Source organism: Achroia grisella, unplaced genomic scaffold, assembly GCF_030625045.1.
Source record: "Achroia grisella isolate CSIRO2021 unplaced genomic scaffold, CSIRO_AGI_Agris_v1 utg402, whole genome shotgun sequence".
NCBI classification, from domain to species: Eukaryota; Metazoa; Arthropoda; class Insecta; order Lepidoptera; family Pyralidae; genus Achroia; species Achroia grisella.
Genome location: NW_026712841.1, coordinates 1,643,199 through 1,665,250, shown reverse-complemented (window position 1 = coordinate 1,665,250; position 22,052 = coordinate 1,643,199). Strand labels below are relative to the sequence as shown.

Genomic DNA, 22,052 nt, shown 5'->3' with positions numbered 1-22,052 from the left:
CTCAGTTAAATAACAGGTTATATTTTAATATAATATGAAACAATTTACGCACGTTGCAAAAATATGAAATAATTTCCTTGTTGATTATGTACTACGTAGTTTCTGTTCTTGATAATTATAATGCATAACATTCGTTTTTTAGTGTTAATATATATTAGTTAATAATACCTTTATATATCTTTGGCTATTTAGTGTTAGTTATTGTTTGGGTCATGAATAAGAAAACGACTTCAGGATGACATTAAGTTGAAAAAGATAATTTGATGTGAAACCTAAACTTCTAATCACATGAAAGGACATATAATATTCGGGATAATAAATATCTGACAAGTTAAAAGTACAATGCAAGCTTGTCTTAAATTTTATACAAGTATTTCATTATAAACGCCATGATGTCAATATGCTTATATAGTAGATGTTAGGAGAATATATTTATATATATATATATATATTTATATATTATTACATTACTCACCATTTACTTCAGCAAATGAAAAATCAATGTAAGGAATATAATTATCTAATTCAATGAAACTGTGGCAGTAGTGACAAGGCGGCGGTGCCCACTTGGCAATCTTACGGTACATTATGCAATTAGCCGGACGCAGAACAATGATTACATTGTATGTATATCTATCTGATAGCGGATAGTGCTACTCCGTGACCGGACCAGATCCTGACTATGACTATGTTGGCTGCGGCTGCCGGTTGCGGATATATGAACGACTTAATTCTTTACAATAACTGCATAAGTTTGCATGATTACATATAATAATGGTTACTATCAAAACTCGTTATAATACTATTACTTGAATACTCACTGTTAAATTGAATTAACTCAAAATTATTTAATAATTAATTGCATATTTTTATTTTATGAAAAGGTAAATTATATTGACTGGTTGTATCCTGAGAATTCGGAATGCTTCATAATTAGGATACGATCTACATATATGTATATCAAAATTTCATTGTGTAAAATGTTCTGTTTCTGTAATAGTAATAGAATGACATTCATTATTAGTAGATTTCATCAAATGGACATTCATTTGATGAAATCAACGCAATGCCAGCTAATTATGATTGTGTGGGTACTATCTCCTGGCCAAGATGACAAGTTAGATTTTTCAGCCAGCCTAAAAAATCTATAAGTAGCTTAATATTCAATTTTCAATTCATGTTATATTTTTCAAGTGAGTTGTGCCGAGGAAGGGGTAGGAGGCGGGGCGAATGGGCACGCCCATATCTATGGTTATAACAATAAGTACAAGTTATATATCGAGCCAAAACATTGAACATTTAAACTCTCTATCCATATCTATACATCTCAAAATTTATAGCTTGATTTGTATCTTATATTTGCCGCCTTGTATTTCAGGCTAGCTGTGAAACATATGTTAATAACTAAATAAACTAACTTTCACATTTGTACCCAGCAACCATGAATTACTTATTTTAATAATATAAATATTTTTTATAACTTCTGCACAGTCATAAAAAATACTCTTTGACTAAGCAAGTATTTGATTTAGGTAAACATTTCTACATTCCATTGAATTAAACTCTCACAACTGACCACTTTCAGAGGACCACTTTCAGCATTGAAATAGGTTTTAACGAAGCAACAAAAACTGTTTGTTGAGTGTGAATCATTTCCCAAGTACTTATATGTAGGTGTAGTGTAATCTTCAAGAGAGTAAGTGGACTGACGCTTGATTTCCCGGTCGAGTAACATCGACGCATGCGTTGAATTTTGTTGTTGCCGCGCCTGTCGTCTAGTACTCGTGCGCCGATGGGGCCAAACCATTAGCGAAATGTCCGTTTATTACTTATACCAGTGGCACTCAATGAGGAAGTAGCCATTATTATTGCTAAAAGTTGCATATAGATGGCGTGATTGGTATCGATGGAATTCTTCATAGTTTTGCAAACGTTTTAAAAAACAAAACTGTGTTTTCAAAATTGTTTAATCAATTTTTAAAAAGTTATATATACATGTTAAAATGAAATAATGCGTTTAGAAAAGTAATTTTCATATATTTACTCATTTTGTTATTTTCCAGTACTTAATTACACTTTAATCAGTGCTAATATGGGGCTCAATGTTTTCAAAATGCTTTCATAGATGGCATTGTCGTCATTTGTATCGGCCTAATTAAATGTCTTTTTTATATTTTCCAATAATAAGCACTTAATATATTATTATTGTAAATTAAACATATAAAAATTTTTTAAGTAAATTAAAAATAGCCGAACAAGCAAGTAATACTATTTCCAATAATACTTATGTATGAAGTGTTGTCATATTAAAAATAAATACATGTATTATCGATTTTTTTGAATAATCGATAACAGGATTTTATTACAGCGCATTATTCGATGATGCTTTTAATGAGTCGTTGTGAACAGTAAATTTTTAAGTATTATAGCAGTGTTCCGTTTCAAAGAACGGAATATAGTAGTACATTATTAGTGTCGTTGGTTATTTACATTTGTACTGAAAAATCGATTACATAATAATTTAAAATATCGAGTACGAATCGTAGCTGTCTTCGAATACTGGCAACTGGTAAGATTATTATAGTTTTAAAAAAAAAGAGAGAAATCGACCCTAACTCGAATACCATAAAGTTGATTTTCCTTTCTCATTAATATCATAGCAGTTTGTTTTTAACTTGCGTATGACTCTGTGGTATGATGTTTAACGTGTATTGTTATTGTACGGTGCATACATTTCAAAAATTATATTTTAATGTAGGTACATACACTTCTTTCATACATTTCATACATGTCAAAAATTATCTTTTAATGTAGGTACACACATTTCTTTCATACATTTCATACATGTCAAAAATTATCTTTTAATGTAGGTACCTACATTTCATACATTTCAAAAATGAACTTTTTATGTAAATACATACATTTCTTTCATACATCTCATACATTTAAAAAATTATATTCTAATGTAGGTACATACATTTCATACATGTCAAAAATTATCTTCTAATGTAGGTACATACATACATTTCTTTCATACATTTTATACATTTCAAAAATGAACTTTTTATGTAGGAACATACATTTCATACATGTCAAAAATTATCTTTTAATGTAGGTACATACATTACTTTCATACATTTCAAAAATTATATTTTAATGTAGGTACATACATTTCTTTCATACATTTCATACATGTCAAAAATTATCTTTTAATGTAGGTACATACATTTCTTTCATACATTTCATACATGTCAAAAATTATCTTTTAATGTAGGTACATACATTTCTTTCATACATTTCATACATTTCAAAAATGAACTTTTTATGTAGGTACATACATTTCTTTCATACATCTCATACATTTCAAAAATTATATTTTAATGTAGGTACATACATTTCAAAAAGTATCTTTTAATGTAGGTACATAACACCCCTGGGCTAATTATGTAACACGATATGAAATTGTTTCTGTTGAAGTTGTGATGCAATATGAAATCATTTCAATTTAAAAAATGCGATCAAGTAAGGTCGAATGACCGCAACATAAATCATTTCTATCGATAAAACACTACTATGAAGTTGCAGCGGAATATTGTTAATCCGACCAATTTAAAAAGTCAGTACATTAGACAGCTTATACCTTTAGAGGGATACATTTTAATTTATTGGGTTGTTACACTAGTTGGTTGATTTGAAACAATTTTTATTGCGTTCAAAAATTACAAAATATACTGCAGCGTTCACTTGTTCTTTTATTTTAATTTTATTAATAGACATTTAATAAAATAAAATAAAGAAAGTCTATTCTATTCTAATGAAAAAATAAGGTTAATAATTTTGAATATAAAAGCATATTTTATACAAACTATTTATAATCATTAATAATATTAATCTAACCTACAAATTAAATTTTCTTTTCGGCTATAGATACCTAGGTAAGTACGTAGGTATCCATATAAATTTAAAATGATATGGGCACATCTTTTTAAATTTGTACATAATTGTAAAAACTTTAAACAAATAAATTTATTTACTTTAAACAAATCACAGAGCATCATAAACGTTGTATTCCGTTCACAGAGCACCGTATTCATTGAAATAGTTTTTTAATTATATTAATATCATAATCAACCCTAATTTTATATTAAACATTTACTCTAGTTAATACAACATTCTATGTGATTTGGGACGAAAATAAAATATCGAATTGGCAACACTGATGTCGTGTTGTGAGTCGTGACAATTTTCCCATTTGAATAAATTTAAAACCTTTTCACGACTTTCTACGTAATATTTAATATAATAAAAATATATGTAATACTGAAAATTACCAAAACAAGATAAATAATGCTGCTAATGCTGATATTTTAAAGATTGTAACCAAAAGAAACACCTTCTAAATTGTTTCTCATAATGTAAAAACCGTTTCAATTCCACGCTGTCATTTCGGCAAAATAGCGATTACGTGACGTTGCAACGAGGTTACTAAATCGACATTCGATAGAAATAATTTTTATCGATATGTAAAGTTGCGTTTACGTTGCAATGCTAGTTGACAGCGTCAAATGGAGTCTATATGATCGCATTATTGACAGATGACGTCATTTTCACTACGTTACATACGAAAATCGTTGCGAACGAAGTTACATAATTAGCCCACCCATGTCAGACCCCTTGTATTTGGAAGAAACTTAAAAATAATGCCAAAAATATTAGATGAACATATTTTTAATACGAATATTGTTTTATTTTTGTTCATCAACTTTATCACTAACAATACTAGTAGTAGTACATAACCTGGTTTATACCGCTAAAGATATTGAAAGATATACGAGTAATTCAGAATGTTATCAAGTTCAAATTAAGCACACATTACTTGCTTAGATAACAGAGTAATATTACTCGTAATAAAAACATTTGTAACACCTATATGTATACTACGTATGTATAGTAAGTACTTACGCTGCGGCGCCGTGAGACTCGTGTACCTCATCTACGCGCGGTAACCGCGCCGACCGACCAATAGGAGCGCGCCTCTCGTGTTTCCAGAAAGTTCGCGACTAACGGACGATATAGTAGTAAGGCAATGAGTGTCCCAGTGACATCATTATAATATTTTCTCGTTAAATTTTATTGTAATATACATAATTTCGCACTAAATAACGTGTTACCCCGTTACACATTTCTAATAATGAAAAACCTAGACCGACCCTGTTCACTTAATCTTACAAGATCTGACTTTAAAAATTACGATATCCTCATATAGAATAGAATAGAATAGAAAATCATTTATTCAAATAAACTTAATTTAAGCACTTTTGAATGAATAGTCATAACAATTTGTTTTTTATCTACCACTCGTTCGGAAAGCTGTCTCATCACAAGAAGAACGAGCAAGAAACTTGTGTGTTGCTCTTTTAAATAATCCTTGTAAGTTTACATTTACAAGTCGAAACGTGTGAATACAAACTACCAACAAGCACTAATTTTTTGGGTCAAATACAATCAGTCGTAGTGATAAGAGCAGACCAGTCCCTACAAGCAGCACTCGTTCATGAGTATGACGGATGAGCCAGCCATCACTGCTCTCGACCATATTTTAGGGAGCCCATTGACCCGGCCCACCACGCCGCCACATGTCTGGACATTTTAGTGAGCATGACTACTCATTCCACACGACCACGTCACAGCTACAAAAATTACTATATGGTAGTGGGGGGAGGGGATTGTTGGTAATGTGGATTGATAACCCCATTGCTAGCAATGTACCATGTCAGGTCGACCTCCACGCGGTTCTCCCTGGAAACCATCGTGATAAATTCCTGGTGAATTTGTCACGATGAGCTAACTGACCTGACCTCATGCTCATCTTATCATCCTCCACTGGTGCCCCGCCAGCGTAAACCGTTAGCGCAGGCGGATGCACCATTACATTATCATCCATAAAAAAAAAAACTATATGGTAGTTACAGTATTCGCACTTTACATAAGGATGCATGCGGCAATCAATACAAAAGCCGCTACGCTATCATATATCAAGAAAGCAGTATGAAAATTAAAATTATAACGTTGTCCGCAAATAAACTTATTGTTGCTATATATTGCTATCATCTATAAATTCATCTATCTATAGCCTTTCATTTCCCCTTTCAATACTTTTTCGCATTAAAAAGTAGCCTTTCTCAGGGTCTACATTATCTATCTACCAAATTTCAATTAAATCAGTTCAGTAGTTTTGGCGTGAAAGCGAGACAAACAGACAGACTGAGTTACTTTAGCATTTATAATATTTGTAAGAATATCGCTATTAAAAATAGGGGTTGGTGAAAGACGGGTGAAAATTTAGGCGTGTATGTATTTTCAATGTAACATTATAAATAAATAAAAAATTGTCCATAATACAAAAAAATATATTTTCGGGGTAGGCCACCCCTATGACTTAGGGGTATAAAAAATAGATAACAACCCTACCTCAGACCTGGCAAGTATACATATCAAATTTCATCAAAATGTGGGAGAAATATGGCAACTAACACTGTGATACAAAATTTATATATAAGATATAGCGGAATTCTCATTAGGTAAAAGAGGGGTACATCGTAGAATACATGAGGTATATACCAGTAAATTAATTGTAGCTAAAATCAGTCTTATACATATAACGATTGAAATAAAAAATCGTATAGCCCGATTTTGATACGTACGAGTATAAACGTATCAAAATCAGGCTATACGTATAGCGCAGACGCGTTACAACATATCAAAAAAATAGGCATGGAATGTAAAATAAACCATAACATAATAGGTATATACATTGGCACATAAGCCATATCTGCAGAGTGTCGGCTAACGATATTATACCTACACATTTACATTGAATCTTGAATTGTCCCTAATGAGGTACACGATACAGTTACCTACATATCTATTATATACATATCTTTGCAAAACAGATGTCATGTAGACTGAATTGACTGCCATCTATTTTCATGCTTTGTTACTAAGCACCCACTAGTAATCCGAACTGCTTCAGATCTAGCGACATCTAGCGGCTACGGTGGCGAAATAAAATAGCCCGAAGAATAGCCCGAGTTAGGAAGGAACCATTTTCTTGTATGGGATGGGGTATCTGTATGTAATATTATGTTATCTGTGCTTATACTGTCAGCAACACGTGTCCAGTTGATCTACACTCAATCAAATGCAGTAAATATACAAATAGCATGTTACCGTCATCACGTATATCTAATAAACTTTCTAGACGCTACTACTACAAATGTCAATATAATTCTAGATTGACATGCATTGTGCAGCGGTACAATGTGAAGTTTGTGTTTTGTTTGACTGATCACGGCTGTTCACACGCAGGTGTGGGTGGCGGCGGTGTTCTTGTGACAGACAAATATTTACACACCAAACATTTGCCATCTAATACTGGTAGTATTTAAACATAAAAGCGTTTATAAAGGAAAACCAGAAGGTTAAATATATAGCAATGTGTTTAGTCACTTAAAGCGCTTATAACTAGTGGAAGTGATAAAGTATTTAAAAATCCGATTGAAAATTTCGCAACGATTTTTTGCGATGATTTACGACTACTGTATTATTTTATACAGTCATCATATAGCTTCATACAATGCACCCACAATTAAACGGAATATAACGATATTCATTTTAATAAAAGCCATCAAGCAATCTGGTTAAATTATACGCGCCTGTATAATTGAACCATATTGCGCCAGTTCTCTATATTACCGGAGAAACCGTCATACATATTTTTTTATTCTAGATGTTACTTTTACATGTCATGTATATACATATAGATCATAGACCTTTATCTTCATGTAAGGAAGGATTAGTTTCGTAATTATTCAATTAAAATCAATCAATAATCACAATTTGTCAGCAGTCTTACTATATCTACATACATTACCCGCACCATACCACTTTTCACAGAGGAGGTATGCATATACCATATTGTTTTGTCTGTTCAAAACATATATTTTCAAAGTGATAATAACTCTTAAATCATAATAGTAAATTCAAACAAAAACATATGTAGCTGAATGTAAATAGTTCTATTCACTTATTGTCAGCTTTCCACTGCCTTCATTTTATGGTCAATAAGTCATTAATGTACAACATGAATTAGCACCTATACGGTACCTATCTAATTTTCACGACAACTCTTCTGTTATTTTTTTTAAGTAACTGTGATGTACGAGTGTACACAAATTTTATATCCACGATATTGAGTACTTCTCTTATTTACAGATCATGTTGATATTCTGTTTTGACTTATTACTTCCTCAATGGTATCCATAGCAATAATTAAATAGAGAGTTATGCTGTTGTACTGCTCAGTTAGTAATTTACCTGCATGTACTACTTGCCAACTATTTGTTTATTTGATATGTATATTTATAATATAGATCCCAAAATGGAACTTATGCTATTAAACATTTATTGTAACAGTTGTTTGACTAAATAGGTGTTACAATAAAATAGTGATTACAGGAACTCAATTAGGTAATCTATTTTTAGGTAGATATATATATATATATATACATATGTCGAGGCCTATTAGGTACATACAAAAATGGGTTTATTTTCCATTTTGGTTTAATATTTATAGGCGTTCTTGTAATGACAGAGAACGTAATAATGAAGTAGTATAATTTAATTGGTGGGTTATTATTAATGTATAGCAGTAATATAATAAATAAGACGTATTTTATGTTTCTGAGACCTGAATATTTTTGTATAATATATATGTTGTTTATTCATAATCGCATCACATGAGAACGGCTTGACCGATTTGCCTATTTTTTTTCAAAAGTTCGTCATAAACATAGTCCTGAGGTAGGTATTGCTTGAAATTGTAGTTTTTTTTCATGTTCGACCATAACCATTAATCACTGTAGTAAAAACGTAGTTTTTATTTTATTTCTATTCCGATTTATATAGATTTCATTACGTGCGGGAAAATGTTTGAGTGGCGATGATCAATTCGTGAATTTGACCACTGGTTTATAATAACAAAATATTGTATCAATTATTTAGTTTTGTTAGTTCATCATAATCGTTTCATGAAATCAATTAAATCGTGTTATTTTGTGTCAATAAATACGAATTAACAATATAGGTAAATCACAACTAAATTAACAATACTTACCAAGACTATACATATACAGGTACCTTTATAAATATTTATCTGTATACAAAATTTAATATTGCGTTAATTAGTATTTCACTTAAAAGTTCAAATTACTGAATAAGTCGTAAAAGATGCATCTTTGATTACTTTAATGTGATGTGTTTCAAAATCATATGATTGCAGGTAGTTAATTTAACATGACCTAATTTTTAAAAGCATCTGAAAGAAAATTATATTGTTATGACACACGTTGACCCACAAACATTATGTTTTAATGCGGGATTTGAATATAAATATCTACCTACAGGTCAAATGGAATATAAATAAGTAGGTCACAAGATTGAAATAAAAATACTTCCACGTAACGTAATTGACAAAAATAATAAAAGTTCGAAATCATTTTATAGACCATTACGGTGAAGTACGCGCTTCACGAACTGGTAAATCATAAAATACTTTCAGACATTAAATAAGTCTAGAAAGGACTCGGAAGTGAAAGGCGTCTCCGTTTTGATTTTCGTTAATTTTGCATGTAGGTACATTGTAATTGACTGGCAGTGCTCTGAAAATATCAGTCAATTGAAGCTATTATGAATTCCCACTGCAGTTAAAATCACAGAATATTTCGGATCGGCAGCGGCACGACAGTTGTGGTCTGTCTGACGGTGTACAGAACTGGAACATTTGACCAGCAATAATGACCGTAACATTTTTACACATGAAATGAATGTACTTTGATAATTAAGCTTAAAACTGGATTATGTCGATGAATGTAAATGTGCTTAATGTAATTTGCATTTTGTTGGACGGCTGGCGGAATGTAGTATACATGGTGTCATTTACATAGTAAATGCGCGTGCGGACAACATGAATCGTGACGATGATTATAGAGCTGCATTATATCGTGCACTTAATGCAACAACTAAGCTACGTAATGCCGCAGACAATGGCTTCGTTCTTACAGTGAAAACAGCCGCAAGTAAAGCTGAAAAGATTAATAAGTAATAATAATTATCTTGTAAATGTTATTATCTAAGTTGAGATTTTAAATTTTCTAAAGTTATTTGTTACATCATCATCATACAGGTTAGAAGCAGTGTTGATTTACACAAAATATTCCTCAGCGATCGAAAGCAGTGGTAGTGGTTGCGCGTGTGTGTTGAGGCTATTGCGGTCGGTTTCTCTTCGCACTTGTATCGCGAGATCTCGTCGCCGAGGCGTTCCGAACGCCTTTTTTGGAATAACTCGAGCAAAATTCGACAGAAACTTTTATTTTATTTCGCGCGAGTTGCACTCGAAAATCTGATTTTTATTTTAATGAGCCAGTTTCGCAGCACTGTCTCGCTCGCACTTGTTGTTGCACTGAATAAATAAATGAGTTGCTCTACTTTCTATGAGATCGTTTCTTTGGGCGGTACGATGAGACTTGTCGTGGTTGCATGGAAGTGCGGCTGCATTGTGATCGCTCTTGTGTTGTTCGATGCCGGCATCTCCCCCACCAACTTTGTATGCCGGAATGCCCATCAACACCATTGTTCTTTTACTCGCCGCATAAAAATATAAATCTCTACCTATCAGCTGATATATTTTAGTCACGATTTAAGCTATAAAAATATCAATTTATAAAAGGTACTTTTATCGATCTTCGTGACCAATGAGGTGCTCGAAATGTCTACTAGAGTATTGTCAAATCACATTAATATAACAACTTTTCTAATCTTCTACTGACATTAAAAATACAAAGTCAGTAGATACATATAGTTTTTTCTACATTTGCAAGAAATATTCCTAACTAGATTTTTCTTATTGTTTTGTAGTTCAACAAAAAATAACAATTTAATCAATACTGCACGTAATGCAAATAATGTCTACTCCAATATTTTGCAGGATCACATAATAAAATTTAAGTTGTATAATAAGATAAATTAATTTCAATTTATTTAATAATAATAGCTTTAAATGATTTTGTATTTTATAACTTAATAATTATGATAAAGGTAAGCGAAATGGGTATATTACCTATTGTAGAGCTGAATTATTTCATAAGCAACATTTGTATACTGGGATCAGTATTATGGAACTGAAGGTATATTAAATACCTACTTATATATTTTTCTCGATTCCTATTAATTTTTTATAGAATCTCTTTGATAGTGTCATCAAAGAACAAACATTATATTATTAAATATTTTTTACAAATCAATCTGGTCACAAAAAGAAAAGCATAATATAATGCTATCATTTATTCACATCACATATGACTTTTTAATCTCTGTGCACAAGAGATCTTATTTTTTATCATTATCGCTATATAATGTATAAAATTTGACAACGATAATTTCGGTTCTCTAACTTTTCTAACCGTCAAAATAATGAAAATATTAAAAGAATGAATTTAATAAGATTTTCTATATTTTATCATGTTTCTAAATAACTATTTTGTTATATTTTATAGACTGCTGTACTTTATTTCGATTATGTACTTCATCTCAGGATCGATGCGAAGCCGTACAAAACATATCGATTTAACAAATCGATATGTTGCAATGGCTACTAAACTTGTGGTTTATTAATATGTAGCTGTTCTTGGTTGAAATAAAGAGATAAGAAGCAGTTACTGCATTACGACTAAGTGTTGGCCCGTTGATTACTTGTTACCTACCGGACATGGAAAGGACTTGTTATTAGTGCAATGCACTTGCATGCGTCACTGAGTGAAGGACGCGCTTTGTCTGGATCAGGTCAGGTGGTCGTAAGGCAGGTGAGGGGGCATAGCGGGTGGTGAGCGGGGGGGCTGCGGGGCGGGGACACCTCGAGGCCGCTTCCTGTCGCAGGACTGGTTCTGTGGTTTGCACCACTTCGCTTTGCACCAGTTTCCAACCATGTAACACGAACGACCTCTTTACACGGAGCCGCTATTATGCTATTAAACTTTATGTAGGTACAGTAGGTATCACAGATAGTATCAATATATTTAAAGGTACGAACATTGTTGTGTACCTATGTAGATTTGCACAAAAGCTTTGATATTTTCATTACATGTTATCATTTAATCATCATGTGGATCGTGGGGAACATTAACTTTTATTTATATTTTAGTTGGAGATATAAGTCATATATTTAAGATATATAACATCGTCGATCCTAAAATGTATTAGCTATCATTTACCCTTACATTAAATCAAAATATAGTCATGCATACTGTGATGATTCACAGGTATAAGTTGTCAAGACATTCAACTGTAGTAGTTATCTCAAATGAATGGCACAAAGTTCTACAGGCAGATGACTATTACAGCATTAATGTAATGTTACGTAAACACAATTATTCCTACATATAATATAATACATTTGCTATACAATAAGCAAAGTATCCTCAGAGTTATTGTAGATATGGGCATGTGACGTGACTTCACGCGACGATGCTGCATTACGAGCGGCGATCATCTCCGTTTTATCGAGTAATTTACGCACACTTAGAGATTTCTCTTGAAACCATCCGCATGTTCATTACACCGTACGACCACGTCATAAACTGTATGCATTTAACTATACAATATACGTATAGGCTACCTTTATGAATATGCGATGCATTGTTTCTAGATTTTCGAATACTTTTTGTTTCCCAGATTTCAAATTGCCTATCATTAAACTTTAACAGTTCTGGCATTTTACTTCATATACACTTACAGCTATAATATTGTATTTCGACTTGTCTTCAGCTCTGTTACTGGGAAATTAGAATGTGAAATTAGAATGCGTTAAAAAGGGTGTCAAAAATCAGTTCGCCATGCAAATCACTCTTTTTTATTTTGACTAATTCATTTATAAACATAAACAATATATTTGCAGAACTAAATTTGCTTGGTAAAATACTTTGTAGTAAGTACTATATCTTATTAAATATTTTTGGGAGTAAAATGCGAACGAAGAACTCGTGATTATTTCACATATTAAAATATCATTAATTTCACGTATTAAAAGTACCTGACACAGGCATTTCTATGTTTACTAGGTCATCCCAACACTATATTAATGTAACCGAATTGTTTATTAAAAAAATAAACATTTTACGTTTTAAAAATTTTTGTAATCTTATTCCAGATAACCAAACACCCGTAAGCGGTCGCCTCTAAATTGCGATTACAATATTTAAGGTAAGAACTATAGTATAATATAATTACTATCTTATCTTGATGCTGAAATAACAATACAGAAATGGGGTAAATCTCCATGGTAATATATTAAGTAGGCATTGGATGCGAGCAGCGCAGGACCGATCGTCGTGGAGATCTTTGGGGGAGGCCTATGTCCAGCAGTGGACGTCTTCCGGGCTGCTATGATGATGATGAATATATTAATCACTAATGAAAAGAGATATAAGTTATTTTTTACAGTAAAAACTAATTATTCCTAAAAATATTTATATTCTAACTTAGAAATATGACATAAACAATTTAAAAAAAGAAAAATTAAATTTCAGTTAATTTTATGCCACAGAAACAATAATATAAATATTATTAAATGGCAAAATTCTTGTAAGTAATTAGTTAAATAAAAGTTGATGGATAGAAAATTATTGATACTTTTTAATATAACTGATGCCAATTGTTAATTAATAACAGATATTGACAGAATTATTTGAAATTAATTATAAATCTCTAATTTTAAGAGTTTTGTAAATAATACGGGCTACGTTACGTTAGAAAGAAGATCAAATATTAGCAAGTGTATTATGAATTACAATACCTACATGATATTGGTTTCATATTCTTATTAAAATTAAGTTATAGCGTCTGCAAAACAAAATACATTTTCAGTATAAAAGAATATTTACTGAATATGTTTTTTGTTATATATTAATAATTGTGTTAATCACATAGTTGATCTGAGAGATGACTCACTCCAAAAGTGAGAGTGGTAAAGAGTCACTCCGTCTGAATGCACATTCGCCCACTTACTTGTAACTGAAGATTGTATGGTATGTAATGTAAGGCTTCGCGATTTCTTACTCTTTACTCTTGTATTTTTTGGTAACCACAAAAACAATAACTGTATTTAATGTTATAAATATTACGACAGTATATTTTTGTAGTGCAAGACCCCAGATCATCCTATAATTTACTATTATTATTAGAGGGATTTTTATTTCTTATTTAATTAATAAATTAACTCGAAAAAAGTAAAAACAGGTCAATAGTTGAAATTTGCTATTTAATGATTAATTATGTTATATCAAAATATGTTGCAATGTTTATAAGATGAAAATATATGAATTGAGTAGTCATATTATGAATCGCGAGAACGCGTAAAATATGTACTGTCTAATAAGGAAACAAAGCGTAATAAAATATATTGTACTAGGTATATTAATATGTGTAAATTAATGTTTAACCAAACGAATATTATTAAGAAGACATGACATTATCTTGTATTCTACTCAGCCTGCGGGCTATACAAGTAGGTATGTGGTAGGTACTTCTATAAATACAAGCATCATGCTTACATGATTTTACAATTTTACTTATTGTTAATATAGACGTACAAATACCTTGTAGCCATCAGTCATTTTGAAACGAAATTCTTCAGTGATAATCAATATATGGTCTGGGTAGTAAAACTTAAATGTCATATGTTACTTGGGCGAGATAGCTTCACCTCTGTAATCTAGAGATCATTCAGATATCATTCCGGCCATGATTTGTTGGCGTATACGGCGCTGTGTAAAAGTCAAGGGCGGTGTGAGCTCGCATCAAAAGTGCTTCGGATATAATCGGGACGACGCATATTGATCTTAAAACATCGGAACAATGTCAGTCATACTAAATAAAGATGTCTATTCAAAAGTTCATTGTATTGAAATTCAGTGAAAAACAACCAATCGAATGTATTATTAATGTTTGATTCTCTAGATACTGATATCATTATAGTCATATAGAGATCAGAGGTAGGTAGTGGGTACCACAGACTTGCCTATTTCAGCTGATACAGCTTACTTTATGAGCTGTGTTTGATGGCGACGGTTACCATTTACCATCACGTGGGCCGTCAGCTTGTTTACCATTCATATAACAAAAGTATAATCGTTTAAAAAGAATATATACTGTAATAATATTCAAATAATTAAATACTTCAATACAGATGCGAAAACATTGTTTTTTTTATACAGCATTGTTAAATAACTTATTTCCGTATATATATTATAAAATCTATTTACGTCAAGTACTTCCTTAATTTAAATATATTTGTCGCTTCCTGTGATTTTTAATTCTTTCTATAATGATATAAAATAATAATAATTATTTTATCATCATGTACATATACACGGTAAAATACCATAAAAAATTTATTAAAGTCAGCGGATGTACGTTAATTTGTTATATCTGTTACAAATAAATAAAATGATATAGTCCAAATTTATTGTTGAATTTGAATGGCCTGAGACCAAACGGATTTCCGCCTAATTGTGTCTCGTGCTTATACGCAAAAAATATCGGAGTCATACAAAACGTCAATGTCTGCCGAAATTGTTAAAGTCATGCTTCTAAGACATCTATATATATAACAAATACGTACTAATTAATATCCACATCAATATTATAAATGGAATTGCGAAGCTGTTCTTATCTGTCTGTTATTTACACGATTGAAAGGTTGAACGGAAATTAATAAAACAAGACGTGTAGCTTGTACGGTTCTATCTCTTATCTGAAAAGAAAAAGCAGATAATAAGAATGTAGTAATAACTATTTTACCAATGTTAACTTGCATATTTTAAAGCGAAACAATTTATAAATGTATATTCGTAGGTTAGAAATACAATGGAAACTATGCGATAAGATATAGTGATGTTTCGATACATATTCACTTGAACGTGCGGCGTGGTGTATTGTATTTTGATTGTTTACCGCGCGGCCTCCACTTCGGCAATTTCCGCGTCTTGCCAAACTAAACCGCCTCGTTAAAACTAGCTATGTCTAGGCCGACTGTATCATTTTGTAAAAACACCCGATATAATTTGGATACAAACATCGGTAGTAATTATTTTGTTTTTAATTTAACATACGCCTATTTACTATAAGTCCAAGTACATTATTTATTATTATAATTATATTTTTTATGGCAGGCTTGACTAGACTAAATTTGTATTGTACCCCCTTCGGATATCAGTTTGAATCATACCACTGAAAACACCTGAAATCAATTATATATTAACAAATAATTAATTTCAGGCAATTAATGAATTCTAGTGATACTTAGACGTCATTCATTAGTTATTTTAATGAAGGCGACTAAACCATATCCATCTCAAGCTCTGTAAATTTTTAATACGCTTGGGATATTATAACAGGTAATTAGGGTTTTAAAATATAAAAACATAAGAAAAAAAAATAAACAAATACACCTCCTTATTTATTAATTAGGAAGTAATAAAAGATAAAATATCAAAATAAATCAGTCATACTTATCTCGGTACAAGCAGCGTTGCGTATGAGCAGAGCACTACACTACTCGCATACTAACAAGCTAAAATTATAAATTGACTGCAGCCGTAGAATATGTAAACATACTTTTATCGATAAATTTGTCAGAAATCTAAATATAAATAAATAATTGCACATTTGTTAGGAGTATTGGTTAAGTAAGGTTTTTTCTGAGTCGACATGTTGCAGAACCAGTTTAATTTTTACGAGTTTAGAGTAGGTATCTATAGATACGTGGCCAGCGTTTATACGTTTTATTTGTTAATGTTTATTTGGTTATGTATAGTATTCACATGTTTTGAATGAATGTAACAAAAGTATAGTAAAATTGGTAAATCTCTAATTATATAAATTTACATAAATAATTGAGAGCACATCGAAATTCTATTTTGTGAATAAGATTTCACCATAAACAAGTTTCGTTTAAGCTTTAGAAACTTGGAAGATTTAATTTATATATTAATTTATTTAAAATATTTACAATATAATAATGATAACTGCTATTAAGAAAATAATTATGTATATGTGACACAATTTTACAAATAAAATATTAAACACGCTGCGCTTTTTGACTCAGTCTCGTGGAAATTCCCAATGTCCCTTTTTCACTAGATTTATGAAATGAACCAGCAGTGTATTTATTATCTATAAGAAATTCCCCGTCTTCGAAAATTACTACTTACACTTTATATCCTGGATTATGGTTGCTCTTTACGCTTCTTATGAATACCCAATAATTACCTATTTAAGTTGGGCGAGAGAATTCACTCGTTGATGTCTTTTGTACAACGACCAATTTACGTGGGGCAATCCTATTGTACGCAGCAATTACAAACTTCCTGATATGCTATACGTATGGTTTATCGGATGCTTTATATTTACTACATATAATTATATGCATGTAAATAATGTATTGTATTTTATATTATATACAGGCACTAGGTATGCTGTGATACCACAGATGTGAGTGTGAGTACCAGTGTCCGGGAAACAATATATCCGACGAAAATAGATTTTTTAAATTAGTATTTAGAAACTAAAACTAAGAAATAATAATCGTTATATTTCTCATATTACTGAAATTTAGGTCAGTGATATTTTTATTGTCTAATTTCATACATTGCATGGCACAATATAAAAAATAATATGTAGAATTAAAATAACACTTATTTATATTTATTCTTATTGGAATATTATTCACATTATTATTGTTATTATCTAATACAAAAAAATACACATAATGTAAGTAATTAGTTACAATAAACGTTTTAATACTTATCTTAAAACAATTTATAACAACTTGCAGAAGTAGAAAACCTTCGGGACTATTTCTGCTCGGACTTGATAAATTTTACTAATAACACCACACTTCGTAAATCTCTAAGTTTGACATTTACTTGTACTTGTATCATTTGCACCTTTGAGCCTAGTTAAGTGGCATTTATTTAATGACGTATTATTATAGCTACAGCAGCAACACAAAAGCAGTAAAGCTCAATTAGTATTTTACTGCTTTTGTCTTCGTCGTTATATTTTGTAGTTTCCAATTTAACATACATTTATTGTTAAGTTAGATTCTAAGAAATATTATTATTATACATAAATTATTTATTGATTTAGCTCAGTATGAATAATATTATTATTCATACTGAGCAATATAGCTATCAGTAGACATACCTATGAAATCATTTGATTTATATAATCATTATTTATTGTTTTAATACTCATTAGAATTTATAATCATTTTCTTACACACATAAATAAAGACATAGACTTACAAATAGTCTATGCAATAACTTTGTAAAAAAAGTAATTAAGTAGTAATGATAACATATGAACAATCTTACATAGAAAATTTATTTATAAATATGTATAAATAATTTATATTATTGATATTTAACAGCGATGTTATTTTTTTAAGCGGAATGCTGTTAATTACAGCATTCCGCTTCAATTTTAAGCCTCTGTTAAATATGCAGGTAAAGTACCCACAATTTGGTTCTGAATTCTTTATTCTGACCAATACAATTGTTTATAGTAGTTGAAACTATAACAATATTTTCTCCTAAACAAAACCATAGAGCAGTAGTACTGCTCTAAGGTTGTTACGCTTCAATATTTTTTTATTTAGATATTATTTGTGTATACATAGTTTGGATAGTGCAACTATGATACATGTTTTTACTTGTATTTATTTAAAATATGTTAATAATGCCATTTGGGTTATGTTTACTTATGTAGTAAATACTCTTAGGTACTTGCACATTTACCAATGAATAGATAACAGGTATTTTTAAAAATGTTTTCTTTTTCAATTGATTTAAGGACACAATTTATAAAAAATAGCATTGCTCAAGTCGGAAACTCCATTGGAACGATAATAATATAGTGTCAGTGGTAAAGTGGAACAAGGAACTCGCGTAGTTGGCGATTGGTACGTTGAACCTCCCGAGCGTTTGTATGTGTGCACAATCTGACACAACACTGTGTACATGTACACACACAGAGACTGTGCTGACAGTTTGTGCACACGGCACACATGTGTGCGTCTAATGCAAGTGTGTTGGTATATTAATCTGATTCATGGCACTCGTGATAGGTAGGTAAGGCATGATGTCTGAGCTTACCGGCCTATAATATTATTTTGGAATTTGTTCTTATGACACCATTTATTTTTACTCAATCTTTTATCTCTTGTATTTTATTACTATATGTTATAGGTAAATTACACGTAAAACGGATATCGTTTTAACTATTAGCGAAAATAATAATTAATTACTTATTACGTTAATATAAGTATTTATTAATAGTCTACTAATTACTAAGTTATATGTTTAGGTTGGTGAATATTATGCAATGTATTATTGGAAAGAATTTTAAGCGACGGATGTCAAAGATATGACAACAAAAATTTAAAGAAGCAAAACAATTAAATGAACAATGTCATTTTTAAGTAATTGATAGTAAAATAATAATATTTCCTAGTATTATTAAAATTTACTGAGACTGTAATTGCACATATTCAAAATAAAACTAAAAATAGTTCCACTTTCTCAATATTGTATATAATTAAGACACTCTATTGCTTGCATTTAAAATTCGTCGGTACAGGCAGACAGCGTAAAGATGATAATTATGTAAATTAATACATTCTAAACTTTTATTCGCAATAAAATTAGTAATACATCAAAATAAATAGTTATAAAAAAACTAAAATTAATTTCGGTTTCGGTAGTAAATCCGAGTAATAATTTGTATTTCTTTTTAAACAATGATAAGGATATGATGCACCCGCCTGCGCTAACTGTATTATACACTTACGGGGCATCTGTAGGGTGATAAGTTGAGGAAGAAGTCAGGTCTGTTAGCCCATCGAATTCACCACAAATTAACAATAACAGTTTCTCGGACCCGTGGCTAATCTATCCATCTAATCTAATCTAATCCACCCCATCAATAACAATCTCCTCTTCTCCATTTGTCAGACATTAGAACTGAAAAATCAAATTTTATGTAGAATGAAATGCTTTGAGTGTGTAAAAAGAAAATTATGGATATTATACTTTGGGGCTTTTACTACTAGTCTTATATAAATTGAAGCTTTATTTAATAAATTAGCATGTTACTAAATTCTTTTATAGATATCTATGACATAATTATTCCTGTACTTTCATGCGTCTGATAATCTAATCAAATCAAGAGCAATGTTGTACCTACGCATTGGCCTTGTCACCTATCAAGTTTCTTTCAAGAACTCAAAGAACATTTTAGGATAGATTGGTCAGTATGAACAATTTATGGAAATATACCAAGTTACAGAATTATGCAGTTCTTATAAGAATTTCGTACATATATGTATAAATATTTATTATGAACTTTTTATAATAAATCAGTATATGTAGATATTTATTTATTAGGGCCGATTAAGAAAATATGTTGTAGTATGGTAGATTTTTTATTTCAACTTACTTAAAAAAATTAACAAGATTCAATTTGGTTTTTTTGTTTGTACCCAAGTACTTTATTCTAGATGAACCGATTTTGATGATCACTATCTTATTAGAACGCTAGCTATCTTATTAGAAGTCGTTTTCGTAGCCTGAACAAGCATATAATTATCTATATATAAGATAGATTACCGTGTTTGAGGTAGGTAGAATAAAAATAATGCACTAATAACAAGTCCAACCAATTTGCAAATGATTACGGCAATGCCGCGTGGTAGTTACGGAGTGGCTGTGGAGCAGCGTGGCGCGGGGCGGGGTGTCCGAGGCGGGGTGTGCAGCGCGCGGGGGGCGCGGTGTCGGCGTCCGTCCTTGTTCACTTGCACAACGCTTTATAAGCGCTATAATATTAGCATCATCGCATTAAAAGCTTTTTGAGTACACAAATAAAAAAATTGAAATAAGAGCAAATAATTAAAGAAGCTGAAATTGTACCAAGTGTATAGCTGGCGGCGCCGCCGACTATTCTTACTAGTTAGTCATTACTGACCTTTATTATTTACCATTTCGTAATTGTACAGTCAACATTCTTATTTCATTTTTATACTACATATACTATATTGTGTTATATACCTCTGTATGTTTTATACTACAAAATAATCAGACGTACATATATTGTTTAACCTTCAAAATTAATACTATTTATATTTTAAATATTTTTTATATAACTAACATGGCTGACAAGGTGACGTCATGTATTCATGTTCTGTAATATCACTGCTTTATGAATGAGTAAAAGAATTAAACTTTTTATTGTTTCTCTCACAGAAAATAAATGCTTTATCAACCTTCAACAGAAACACATCTATCAAAGCAAACAGATTGGTGCCTAGAATTGAAAGATGAGGTAAAAATATAGGTAAGTTGTTCTATCTAGTATTCAGAAGATAAAATTTAAGAGAGAATACAATGTACTCTATAACAATAGCGAATCTATTATTCTATAACTGCGTAAGTTAGGAAAGTGTTACCATTTTTTATATATTTTTATTAAGTGGGACAAAGAAGCAGTTATACAGACATGGCAAAATATTTAAATAAAGTCTGTCAAGTTATTATTATCATCTACGAATAGTTTTTTCTGAACCTTATTAAATAACCTAAATATTATAATATATTTTTCTGGGTATTTATAATTAGTAATAGTTCTCTATAAATCATTCATATATAGTCTGGTAATTAGTGATAATTTCAAAATGGCACTTATCCCACAAATCAAAAATCTATTTTGTAAATAACTATAATATGGTGTATATAACACTGTTCTGTACATTAAATAAAAAAGATACATAATTTTTGATATCAATAGGGATTATTAGAATGCTATTTTCCGGGTTTTCTTTAAACTTACATATAACGAGGTATACACAATTCGCAGGTTTACTGTGCACAAATTGTTAATAATAT

General features: G+C 30.7%; 1 protein-coding gene across 1 annotated transcript in view; it reads left to right on the top strand.

Annotated features, from left to right (window-relative positions):
- The window catches only part of LOC131844240 (uncharacterized), a 75,612-nt gene that overhangs the window by 18,851 nt on the left and 34,709 nt on the right, over nt 1-22,052 (top strand). Inside the window, exon 2 of the mRNA XM_059193066.1 lies at nt 13,262-13,314. The gene's annotated coding sequence lies outside the window, so the exon portion shown is untranslated. The remainder of the gene's footprint in view (nt 1-13,261; nt 13,315-22,052) is intronic.